Genomic DNA, 11,635 nt, shown 5'->3' on the forward strand with positions numbered 1-11,635 from the left:
TCTAGGGTTTGTTTATAATGTCGAAATAACGAGTCACGGTGGGCCATCATTCTCTTGCCTTCATCATCTAGCCATGGACAAGAAGGACGAGAAACCTGTATTCGATGCGTGTGTGTGTATATCTTTGCCGCATTATTTGTATAAAATGTCACTTCTTTATTGCTTATCACATGGCCATTATTATAATAACAGTACCGTATTTATTCTAAACCAGAATATTGCATCCTTACTCAAACTGTTTATTCTTGCATTCATTTCACTTGTACTCGGAATATATGAAATGCTGCAGTTATGTTGGGATGGGAGTAACAGAGGTAGCCGTGGGACGGGGGTGGGAGGGTTGTCGCCCAAGAAGTCCGGACACCCCAGGAGTTTTAACGAATGTACTTTTATTGAGCATTTTATATATAATGTACATTAATATTAGCTTACGGAGTCCGACTCATTGGCTGAATGATCAGTGTTGAGGCCTACGGTTAAGACGGTCCCGGGTTCGATTCTCGGCTCCGTCGGGGATTTCAATCGCGTCTGATTAATTCTTCTGGCTTAAGACTAGGTGTTTGTCCCAACATATTCATATTCAGACAACATACTACACCACCAACCACCAAAGAAACACACAACACTGATTACATCCCTCTATATAGAGCTGGCGTCGGGAAGGAAATCCAGCCGTAAAACAGGTCCAAATCTACATGTGCGACACAGCACCCGCGACCCCACAGACGTGGGAAAAGCTGGGGAAGAAGAAGAAGAAGAAAAAAACTACTATTAGCTTCTGGAATCCGCACGAATCCACCACTCTTACATGGATTTCCTTTTTCGGTATTCTACACCACCTAAACTATGGAAGTTTGGACACCTATCAAAATAAAATTCTGGATGAACGGGCCCCCCCCCAAACTGAAATCCTGACTACGCTACTGTGGGAGATAGGGAGGAGGTTGAGGGAAGTAAGATAACGAGATATGCGACGTGATAAGAGAGCTTCTAAAATCTTAGATAAGACGGGTAAAAGACTAATAGGCCTATAGGAAGAAATATCGGAAGGAGGTTTGCCAGGCTTGAGGAAGAGAAGTACGTTAGGTCGACCCCAATGAGAGGGATAAATGCCAGTATAGAGCATAGTAGTATAGACTGAACTGAGGAGATCGAAGAGAATGGGTGGAGCTTCACGGATGTGACGGTAAGTTATGGAATCAGATCCGGGGGCAGTATTTTTCCGATGTTTAAGGAAAGTACGGATTTCATGAGGCGTAATAGGGGAATTGAGTGGGTGAGTATAATCAATATTAGGATAATGATGAAAGGAGGGTTGAAGTTCAGGACGATCTGGATGATTATAATGGTTAATTATGGGCTCATCAGGATGGTGGAGTGTAGGGGAGAAGGAGGGAGAGAAGACTTTGGAAAAATGGTCAGCAAACAAATCAGCTTTTCCCTTATCAGTAGTAGGGGGGTGCGGAATATTATGAATGGGGTAGGTGGGGTGGGATTTTGTGTGCTGTGTCAAACGTTTGAATGTCTGACAAAAACGTCGAGAGTTATGTTCGTTGGAGAGTTCAGTACAAGCTGTAGTCCATTGCTTTCGCTTAATAGCTTTGATATAGGAACGGGCATGTCGTAAGGATCGGCGATGTTGAGTCAAAGTGGTAGGGTCACGAGTTCGAAGACAGTGATGATACAGGTCATGTGCTAAATGCAGTAACTGTAGTCCTTTTTGAGGAATAGGAGGCTTGTTAGGATGATAGGAACGGTGGGGAATGTGTAAGTGATCAGCTGTAGTTAGTGCATGTTTTAGGAGCGTTATGAGAGATAGAGGGAGTTCTGAAGCAGGTCTGCAATAATTTGTCGATATGCTGTCCAGTTAGTCTGATTGTAGCGTCTAGTAGGAGGGGGCGGGGTGGGGGAGAATGGGGGTGGGGGAGAATGGGGTGGGGGAGGACACCGGGAATGGTAATGAGGGCAGGTGTATGATCACTACCGATTTCTAAACATTTAGCAATAATCGGAGAAAGAGAAGGAGATAGGATGTTGGATCGTGGTAGGGTAGGGAAGGGGAAAGGAATGCGATTACCCCGGATATTCGCGCAAAGAGTATTAAAGTTAGTAAGAGCCGTAAGGGTATATGAGGTGATGTTAATATCACAGACTATAATATAATCGCGGAAATGATTATCAATATACCGAATAAAATCAGAAGGAGGAGGGTTACCGGCAGTTAAATAAGTAGTAGCGACAACAAAAGTGCGAGTAGACGAAAAAAAATCAATAATCAGATATTCACGGAGAGTAAAAGAGGGAGGAAGAAAGTGACGTTTAGTAGTGAGATCCCGCCTGACACCAACAGCTACGCCTCCACGAGCCTTACGTGGCCGGTCAGCGCGATACAAAGTGTAAGTAGAAAAGTTAGGTCGTTGGCGCTGTGTCAGGAAGGTCTCATTAAGCACAACAATATCCGGGGTATAAATGGAAAGGGAAGTGGTGAACAGGGCACGGTTAGACTGAAGTGATCTTATGTTATCATAATAAACCTTCAAAGAACTATCGAATGGGGACGGTATTTAGGGGGGGAAATGCAGAATGCATTTTATTCTCGGGTGCATGCTAGCTGAGGGTGTTGTACGTTGATAGCAGTGTCATCCGCGTAGAGGTGCGTGGTAGCGAGCTCCACTGTCGGCATGTCATTCGTAAACAGGATGAACAAGATTGGGCCTATTAATGACCCGTGGGGCCTGTTCCACGAACGAACTTTGCAACTTTTCAACTTTGCACTTTTCACTTTTCAATTCTTGCAAAGTGCAAAGTCTTTCTGTTCCACCATGAACTAGGCTGTACTTTTCAATTTCTTCGCAAAGTGAAAAGTCTTTGCGAATGAGTGATCCGATCGAGTTTATTCCATGGGCAAACTGTATAGGCCTAATACTCTATGATTTTAATGCTTTACTTTTCGCGGCGAACTTGGCGGTATAATTGTCGTACCGTTAAAGTTTTTATCATGGGAAAGAAAGGTTATTATAAGAAGCTGGCTGTGGTGGAAGTTGTCAAGGAGAAACGTGACATCCTTTTTTGACAACTTTAAAGATAACCTCTCAAATGATGACACACATCAATGTTAACGAGAGTACCGTCAACACATATAAACACAGAAGGACATTCACCCTTCATTAGAAATCCCGTCGCTATATTAAGCGGATTATCAGGCCAACGTACTGTTAGGAAATATTACATTTACTATAACATCTACGACTTTGGTAACAGTTCTGCAAATAATTGATTTTGATGTCCCATGCATTGCTGTTACACAGTACAGCTGGGCACAATTTACTAAAAATTGTAAACATATAAGAATTTGTTCTTTTTCGGAAAGGAATTTACTTCTTTATGTTTCAATAAATGACCGATCATTTCTAGAATATAGTCAGCCTCTATTGGGATAATACGAAATCAGTCGCGATATTACGTCGAAGTGAGGTTATGAAAATTAATCCTGTCTTTGGACGTTCTATTATTGGATTCTGCATCACTGCCCTCACTTGATGCTAACAAAAGCTCACGTCGTAACGTGTTTATATGACTAAACCAAATTCTATGCCGAGAAACTAATGTACATACTTGTTAATTAACATATGAAAAGGGAATCATCTCTTTGCAAGATTTATGAAAACTTTTCACTTCATTTCTTTGCACTTTGCATTTCTGTACCAATGGAGGAACATATCAAGCTTGAAAAGTGAAAAGATTTCTAACTTTTCACTTTTCACTTTTCACTTCGCAAGCTAAATCTGAAAAGCGATGGTGGAACAAAATCTGAACTGAAAAGTGCAAAGTGCAAAGTGAAAAGTTGCAAAGTTCGTTCGTGGAATAGGCCCCTGGGCTACGCCCGCCCTGATCGGTCGCGTGCTTGACAGTGTGCTGTGAACATCTACTTGGAACTCTCGGCCTTCCAGGTATGATTTAATTAATCTTATGTACCCTGGGTGGAATTTGAGGTCTATTAATTTCGCTAATAGGCCTTCGTGCCAGACTTTATCGAATGCCTTCTGGATATCAAGAAATACGTGCCTGTGTCCCTCCGCTTGTTTAGTCCGATGGTCGCTTGTTCTATGACCCGAGTAAGCAGTTGCTGGGCGAAGTGGCCGTTCCTAACACCGAATTGTTCATTTCGAATGATTCCTTTTTCCTTAATATGTGCTATTAGCCTTTTCAGCAGTATTTTTTTCGAATACTTTGCTGAGGGCGTCCAGGAGGCTGATGGGCCTGTAATTATTAGGGTTAGATTTGTCCTTGCCTGGTTTGCCAAATACAAGGATTCTCGCCTTTTTCCACTTTTCCGGGTAATACTGCAATTGAAACATTGCATTGTATATTTTAGTGAGTAGTGCGAGGGCTTTCGGAGTTAGCTTTTTGAGTATTATGTTCTGAATCTCATCTGAGCCGGGTGCCTTCTTCGGGTTAAGGTGATCTATTATCCACTTAATTTCGTGGATATTAGTCTTCTTAACCTCGGGCTTAGGTGCGTTTGCTAGGAATTCCGCTACCTTGGCCTCTGTTTGTCTAATGAAGGCGGGATCTGACGGTTCGTCATTGGGCGTGAAGGCCGCTTCCAGTGAGTCAGCTATCACCTCGGCTTTATCATGGTTTTCGTATACTGGTCCATTAGGTCCCTTGATTGTTGGGATCACGTGTGGTTCTCGCGTGAAATATCTCGCTAAGTTCCACACCGGTCTGGTATTTGTGTCAAACGTACTCAGTTTGTTATTCCAGAATTCCAGTTCCGCGAGCTGTACTCCATTAGTCCGGTTTCGATTTCAGTTCTGAGTTCATTTTTACGTATCCGGTCTTCATCGCGGTGGTATCGGGCCCAGTTGTGCTTGCGTATTAGATCTTTGATGTGGGCCGGTATTTCGATGTTAGTGTGTTGTTTAGGTTTGTGTACCGGGATGCTCGCAGTTGTGGCTGCCTGGATCGCATTTATGAGTGTTTTTAAGGAATCATCCGCTTGGGCTGGGTTTACTATTTTTATGTCCTCGGTCCCCTGTAGGAGTGAATCGAGTTTTCTTTCGTATTTACCTCATTTGGCTGCTTTATAGTTGAGTCGGCGCTTGGGCTTATTCTCATATTCCTCTGGGTTCGCTTCCAGTGTAAATATCACTGGTTGATGCCTCGACCCTAGGTCGTTTATGACTTTTATGCTGTGTCTTTGTGGAATATGTCGCAGTAGGGCTATGTCTAGTCTTTACTTCGAGCATACTTATGCGGTATAATTTGCGCAAAACCGACTGTTGAATGTGCAGCGTCCACACAGCACGAGTAAATTTGCGCAAGAGCCCTGCAGCCAGACCCACCCGCGCAGCACTTCAAACCCACGTGCTCCGTCAGCCCAGCCCGTGCAGTGCCGTTCTCTTCTGACGCGGCAGCGTACTGACCCACAGCACTGGGCTCATACAGCCCACCGCAGTCCACCGCACTGGGCGGGCTCAGTAGAATAACCTTGAATACTTCTCCACAATAACATGTGCGCCGCGCACAACGAAATGTTCACGTCACACTACTATTTGGATCATTCACTCTACGAATTCCCGTACGCTAATAACATATTTTAAAGTAGGCTAATCGCATTTGGAAATTGAACGGTAGAGGTTTCTCCTGCACTGTAATAATAATAATAATAATAATAATAATAATAATAATAATAATAATAATAATAATAATAATAATAATAATAATAATAATTGAAAACAAACAGAACCTTTATTATAAACTAATATTCGTTTGCAATTGACATCAAGTTAACTGAAAATGAATCTAAATAATACGAAGCATATTCATAGGACTTCATTTGCGTTTACCTCAAAATAAAATACAAACAGAAATGACGTGCAATATGCCAACAACAAAAACAAACCTGAACATAGCTTTAACTTAGTATGCGTAGTTTATTGGTCATTGTTAATGGTGGTGGAATGGAATTACTGTGAATGAAAAGAAGAGCATCAGCAATTGTCTGGTTGTAGAAGAGAACGAAGCCCGCTTAACTGAAATTTCTCTCTGAAGCTGAACTTGATGCTTGCGTACATATTACTTTCTTAGCGATCTGGTGAAATTTTGAATAGTTTTGTCCATTTGTTCTTCAATAGGACGCTATATCTATCTTCTTCCATTCCACAATTTTGCTTTAAATATCTTTCCAGCTCATCTGTTGGAATAGGAGCATCATGAACGTCAGTCCACGAAGAAAACTTCACTACTTTGGCAGGTTGTGGCATAGTCGTAGAGTCTGATGACACGGAAACATTAAAATGCTCGTCATTCAAGCAAACCTCGTTCATCGTAAGTTTTTTATCTAATCATAAAAAGACAAAATCAGTCCGACTCCTTTAATCTATACTAATATAATAAAGAGAAAGCGCGAATTGTGTTTATTAGTGTGTGTATCCGAAGGCTAATCGCAGAAACTACTGGACCGATTCTAAAAATCCCTTTACTAATGTAAATATACATTATCCCTGAGAGACATGGGCTGTATTTTATTTTCAAAACAATTCAAGGTGAGGGGCGACGGGGGAGATATAAAAATAATAGGCTAATATAGGCGAAATATCGAATTTGTCGTGCAAGGACGAGACTAAGCTCATTTTAAGCCCCTTGGCCCAAAGAACAAACCTCGGTAAGCCCTACGGGCCCTAAAACCGACCGTTATGGAGATATTGGCACCACACTACCCTTGCTCTCGGAATCGGATAAGGAAATGAACTGCCGTAACCATGGCAACGCCAGCCCCAGGATTCTACAGCAGCGAGATTATGAGTGTACGTTTGGGCATAGCTGCCAACCAAAATTTGTACACATAATCCCTGAGCATATGTACACTATATCTCGAAAACTTAACATGTTACAGACGTGAATTTAAAAATAAAGTGACATGTTTTATTTTGTTTTCGGAAAAGACACTTAATGGGGGGGGGGAGGACTGAAATGTGGGACTGGCGTGAATTCTTAAGATGAGCATATCTACAGTATATCTCGAACACTTAACACGTTACAGATTTGAAAATTGATATTTTTAATACTTTGAAAATAAAAAACAGGTATTATTTTGTTTTTGAAAACCACTAAATGTGGGGGGGGGGGTGTAAAACTGACTGGAAAGGGGGTTGAATTAATTTTATTAGGTACTGACATCTCAAAAACTGAAGTTGTTACAGACGTAAAAATTGGTATTTAGAATCTCCTTTAAGAAGAAAGAAATATTTCTTTGGTTTTGGCTAATCTACTTAAGGGGGGATAAAAGGACTGAAATATTAGATGAATTATTTGTATGAGGATACTTATATCCAAAAAACGTAAAGATGTTGCAGACGTGAAAACGGGCGTTTGAAATCACCTTTAAAAATAAAAAACACTCATTTTGGGGGTGAAATTAACTTCGGATGGAGGGGGGGGGGGCGTTGAAATAGGTGCTGAATTATTTTCATGAGGATACCGTCGTGATCATTGGTATTTGGCAGCTCCTTTATCAATGAACACGTTTTCTTGTTTTCCACTTAAGGGATTGAAAAGAATTGAAAATGCAGGTGAATTTTTAAAATGAGTACCGGTATATTGAACCATACTGGTCATTGTCCAAGAGTTATGATTTTAGCCGGAGAGATCGAGTATATTCGAGACCACCTGGGAGATCCTTGTTTACTAATTTATTGCCTGGGAGAGGTTGAGTGTGTGCAGTTCTTGTGGGAAAGGAGCAGCTGAATAATTAGGAAATTTCTGGAAGCTAATAAAATAAATTTATTACCCCAAGCGAAGCTCTTAACTATAGGCAGAGGACGCCAAACACGTCATCTATGGTAGCGTGCCAACAAAGGATTTGGAGCGAAAAGGAAATGAATTTATATCTTAGAGTACAGTATAGGAGCCTCCGTGGCTCAGACGGCAGCGCATCGGCCTCTCACCGCTGGATACCGTGGCTCAAATCCAGGTCACTCGATGTGAGATTTGTGCTGGACAAAGCGGGGGCGAGACAGGTTTTTCTCCGGGTACTCCGGTTTTCTCTGTCGTCTTTCATTCCAGCAACACTCTCCATTCTCATTGCATAGCATGTATCAGCCATTAATAAATCACTTTTGGAGTGGCGACCCCATCGTACTAATAGCCTATATCTGCTTCATTCATTCCATCCCTGACCCGGTCAATGACTGGAAAACAGGTTGTAGGTTTTCATTTCATTTCATTTCATTTCATTTCATTTCATTTCATTTCAGTACAGTTTAGATGTATTTTATCTGAGAAGAAAATTGCAACCTCCATAATTGGCACAAAATTTTGATATGCGACATGAGCCTAGTTACCAGTGCATATTGGAGATAAGTACTAGGCGCGCGCTATGCATATCAATCGCGGGCGGGAAGAGCTCGCGGGTAAATCATTAGCTTGGGTACGCGAGCTGTATTATAAATAGGCGGCTGAAGAGCGCTGGAGATCCACTTTCTGACTGTCGAGCTGTTGCGACGGCGTGATACAGCTCCAAGTGGACATAGAGTTTTGGTTTCCCAAATAAATAAATAAATAAATAAAATAAATAAATAAGAGCTGAGCGGCGAGCAGCTATCATCCAGCACAATTTATTGGGGAATGGAAGTAAGTAAATAACCGCATAATCAAGTTGAATCCTTCATACTACATGTGTTTGCCTGCCTGTCATGAACATGTACTGCCTATAACTCCACTGCTTCGCTAGTAGCTTCAAATCACTTTGAGGGCCAAGTATTAGAAACGAAGTTCGTAATCTTATGATAGCTCAGAGTATTTCTGGAAGAACATCTCTGTGATAGAACGACTGGTGGTGGTGGTGGTGATTATTGTTTTAAGAGGAAGTACAACTAGGCAACCATCCTCTATATAACACTAATCTGAGAGAAATGGAAGGGGTCCGATACTTCGAAAAATGAAGGTATCGGCCAAAGGAAGACAAGGGCCACGAAGGGCGTGAAAATGAAAGACTCCCTAGCCCTCGCAAACCTAATAGCGTCGGGGTCGGAAAGGAACAAGAGTTGACCAAGAGAGGAGCCTGGCACAAGTAAGTGGAAGCAATGCCAGGACTCAGCTAAGGGTCCCGTGGTCGCCAACCCACGCTCCAAAGTTCAGAGCCTTTGGGACCACTTTTAGTCGCCTCTTATGACAGGCAGGGGATACCGTGGGTGTTATTCTACCGCCCCCACCCACAGGGGGATAGAACGACTGGATCTAGTCACCATATGTGAATCTGTGAACTATTGATGTAGTCGACTTAACTCTAGTAGTGAACGGGGCTTTAAAACGTGTGAGAGGGACGTTAGTGGAGACAGGCATCGAATCAGAACTCTCGGTAACTTATGTCTCTTTACAGTTCCCCTCCACCGATCCAGCGAGAGCAACGTCGCAGAGAACGAGAAAGGAGGACGGCAAGCTGTAGAAACGGAGCAGCCGTCAAGACATCGAGCATCGACGCGGGGACACCAGGAAGGCAAGCTCACCACGACACCAAAGAAGACACCTGACAACCTTCACGGAAGCTGCCGGAGAAGCCTTTACCAGCGAGCATGAATCCAGTAATCCATCTAACTTTGCGGCTAGCAGTGACAACCGTCAACATGAAATAAACTCCAGGGGTCCATAGAGAGCTGCCTCGCAATGTCTTCGGTACTTCCAGGTCAGACAGATCCAATTTATTCTAAGCATGGGATAGATCAAAATTAGAACTCAAGATGGCCGTCAGCCATGACAGTAGCTCTCCAATGTATATAATGATTTGTATAATGTAAATATGCACAGACCTCGAACTCAGGGCAGTAGGGTAGATAGTAGATTGTATATTTTCCACTTGTATAAATTTTTGTTTCTTTTTCGTGGCATCTTTTACGTCTTGGTCATGTTAGCTAGATCTCTTAGTCAGTTACGGCCGTTTCGGCAGCAGTGTAGATTTTCATTGGTGGTCGTACGTAATTTTTACAAACTGGAGACTTACTGCTTGACTTGCATGGGTTAGCGTGGCTGGGTGTGTGAGCCATCGCGCTGGAGATGTAGATGCGCTAAATATATAGCTTATTGCACGCATTGACATTATGCGACTTCACGCTGTTGAATGATGTATAATTAAGGAATGTTCATTACGCCTTATTGTAGCCAGGAATTTGTAGTGCCAGGGGATTGTACCCTTATGTAATGATGGAGAAGCCCTGTGGAGGCAGATATGAGAGAATGATATTTACGTCTTAGCCATATGAAGGCAGATATGAGATGATGATTATGTAATTTCGGCACTATGGATGTGAGATGTACGTAAGAGTAGACGGAGACCTGATGTACGGGGCAGGAATTCCCTGTAGTCGAACAGCTGTGTGCATCAGATAGGGTGGCATGGCTAACACTCTCCTAGGTGATTTACGTGAGTCAAGGAAGTCAAGTTTGACGTTACAGGCAAGGTTTTTGTATCTCGCTGTCTGCGTTTTTTTTCCTTAAGTGGTCTGAAGGGGAGTCGCCCTTGGCCTTGTGAATGGCTGCCTGCGAAGACCGCATTCTGTTTGTATGGCCGTGTTCTTCTTAGATTTGCCACGTGTTCTTTCTGCTACCAAATGTTGGAACTGTAATTTTGATGGTTTTATTTATGAGTTTATGTATCTTAGTTATGCTGGACTATGAGCTTTCATCCACTCCAGGCCTTGTACAGAGTAGTTTTGTTGTAAGTAGATCATGGGTTCGAGGTTCTGTGACACAACACTTTTCACGCATAGGAGATGGCTCCTTTGAGATGTTTGCACAATTTGTTTGTCTCACTCTTTACTTTGACTTATTCCGTGATTCCGTGACTGTTCCAGCTTGGCTGTGCGAAAGAATTATGACCGGGAAGTCGACTACGAATATCGCGTGACAATTAAATGAGATGTTCATTCCTTGTAATTTATGTGAGAGATTTGGTCTTTTTATTGTAATAAATTATGTCCTTTTCACTGTGAATGCAGGGGTTTTTCCCATCTTTTTATTTCAATATTGATTATTCTTACCTACTAGTTCACATATCCTGTTGTCTTATCGTGTGTTGCCGTATGTTTTACCCATTATCCCTGAGTCATGCTTTTTTTTAGTGTAGCTGTGCAAGGATATGTACGCAGGTAAGACTATGTGCATGAGCCCGCGCTTGTGGGAGTTTGTTACTATAATGCTCTTGGTTCGAGATCGGCATTCGTCTGGCCGGAACCGAAGGGTGCTGCAAGGCACAATATCTACAGTGTATGTCAAAAACTTTACATATTACAGACATGGAACTTGGTACTTGGAATGTCCTTTAAAAATAAAGAAACATGTCACTTTTTTTTGTTTTTGGAAAATCCACGTAGGTGGGGGTGAATGAAGGGCTGAATTCAATCTCAAAACCTGAAGATGTTACAGATGTGGAAATATGTATTTGTAATCTCCTTTAAAAATAAACTTTTTACTTGAGAGAAGACGTTCTCACGTGTACTGTTCTATGTCGCATGGTCATCTCAGCCCCAAAAAAGGCAATACCACACACTTGGTTTACAAAAAGTTTCTGGGGTAAATGAAACTCAATTTTTCAGTGAGGTTTTTTTTGCTAGTTGCTTTACGTCGCACCGACACA

General features: G+C 42.2%; 1 long non-coding RNA gene across 1 annotated transcript; it reads left to right on the forward strand.

The window, feature by feature from the left end:
- Positions 1 to 8,583: 8,583 nt before the first annotated feature.
- On the forward strand, positions 8,584 to 10,992 carry LOC137500199 (uncharacterized). The gene is made up of 2 exons (XR_011018020.1): positions 8,584 to 8,637; positions 9,386 to 10,992. It is a non-coding gene; the product is annotated as an uncharacterized lncRNA (long non-coding RNA).
- The last annotated feature ends 643 nt before the right edge of the window (positions 10,993 to 11,635 follow it).

The sequence above is a fragment of the Anabrus simplex genome, chromosome 1 (genome assembly GCF_040414725.1).
Source record: "Anabrus simplex isolate iqAnaSimp1 chromosome 1, ASM4041472v1, whole genome shotgun sequence".
NCBI classification, from domain to species: Eukaryota; Metazoa; Arthropoda; class Insecta; order Orthoptera; family Tettigoniidae; genus Anabrus; species Anabrus simplex.